The sequence below is a fragment of the Corvus brachyrhynchos genome, unplaced genomic scaffold (assembly GCF_000691975.1).
Source record: "Corvus brachyrhynchos isolate BGI_N302 unplaced genomic scaffold, ASM69197v1 scaffold61, whole genome shotgun sequence".
Lineage (NCBI taxonomy): Eukaryota > Metazoa > Chordata > Aves > Passeriformes > Corvidae > Corvus > Corvus brachyrhynchos.
In genome coordinates, this window is record NW_008236478.1 from 7,516,977 (window position 1) to 7,518,389 (window position 1,413).

The following is a 1,413-nucleotide window of genomic DNA, read 5'->3' on the forward strand; positions in this document are numbered from 1 at the left end:
AGCAGGAAAAGTGGCTTTAGAAATGCAGTTGACATCAGTGGGAAACTTCCTGCAGGAGTGCAACAGGTCTGTGCCACCCCAGCCCGGAGGGATTGACTCGAGGGCAAAACTGGGAGGCAGACACATGAAATCTAGTCTCAGTGCCTGAAAACTCACCTCTTTCCAAGGAAAGGAAATGCCAGGTCTGAAAACTTTCAGCCTGAGGAATGTTTCCTGAGGGAAGACTTTCAGCTCTTTCCCCAGGAGGCCTCTGATGCATCTCTGTCATCTTCTGCTGGTGTTAGAACAACCTTGGGAGTGTGCCCCAGGTGGGCAGGAGATGCTGAGCCTGGTGGCACGGAGCCACTAGATAGCCAGGCTATGCCACGACCTGGGACTGACACACCAGCCCTCTCCATCCCCTGCCAGGGGACCAACCTGCAGCCTACTGGGCCAGTAATGGGGTTTCCTGGGAGACTGGTGTGGGGCAGACCTGCTGGGACCTCTTGCTGGGGGTCTGCTCAATAGCCTGGACATGGCCACCCCGCTGTAGCTGTGTCAGCTGGCCTTGCTCCCGGGGGGAACTGGGAAGGGTGGGGGGCAGCAGTGGCATGGGGGCAGCCCTGCTCCCTGCTTACCACACTCGTGCTGGAGTTAGGACTGATCTTGCATCGTGTACCATGTGGGAATTATCCACCTGGAGATGGGCAGTGCCGGTGGCATCCCTGGGGGAAGACCACAAGGGGTGCTGACCCCTGGTGATAGGCAGTGACCACAGGCACCTGGATCCCCGGTGGTCCCTGTGGCTTGTGATCAAACAGCCAGGCAAGGGCTGGAGTGCTGTTCAAAAAGAGCAGGAGAACTCAGTTTAGCCCCATTGGCTGTATGTGGATGTGTGCTCGAGCCACATGGATGCCAGGGTCACCCTCTGTTTCCAGCTGCTCTGTGACCTTGGCTGGGCTCCTAGCCCCTGCATCTCCTCCTCTCCTGCTCATTGCTGCACCACTTGGGGGTCTGGCAGTGTCTTGGGCATCCTGCATCACAGCCTCTGCTCCCAGCCTGTTCTCCCAGACCTGCTCCCCATCTTCCCTTGGTGTTCCTAGCAAAACAGGTGGAGCCATCTGCCTGCTTGGAAATGGAGCAGTTGGAGTTGTTGCCCCAGACACTCTCCAGGAGGGGGATGTTGAGGTGTTCAGCCACGTTGGTCCCCGTGGGGCAGACACATGTCTGGGGCACAGAGGACAAACCTGAGTCATCCCCATCCTGGATGTTTTGCCAGTGCCCAGCGTCCTGCCCCTCCCTGTGTCCCCCCCTGGGAACCGAGTGCCTTTTAATATCTGTGGCCCGTTTCCTTAGCAACTGCATTAAGCAAATCGATGGAGGTGGTGTCATTGGAATGGGAGGGCATGCCTTCTTTTCCCCCCCGACCCCCCC

The 1,413-nt window shown here is 58.0% G+C and overlaps 1 protein-coding gene across 3 annotated transcripts in view; it reads left to right on the forward strand.

Annotated features, from left to right (window-relative positions):
- The window catches only part of KCNIP2 (potassium voltage-gated channel interacting protein 2), a 41,490-nt gene that overhangs the window by 23,037 nt on the left and 17,040 nt on the right, over positions 1-1,413 (forward strand). The window lies entirely within an intron of this gene.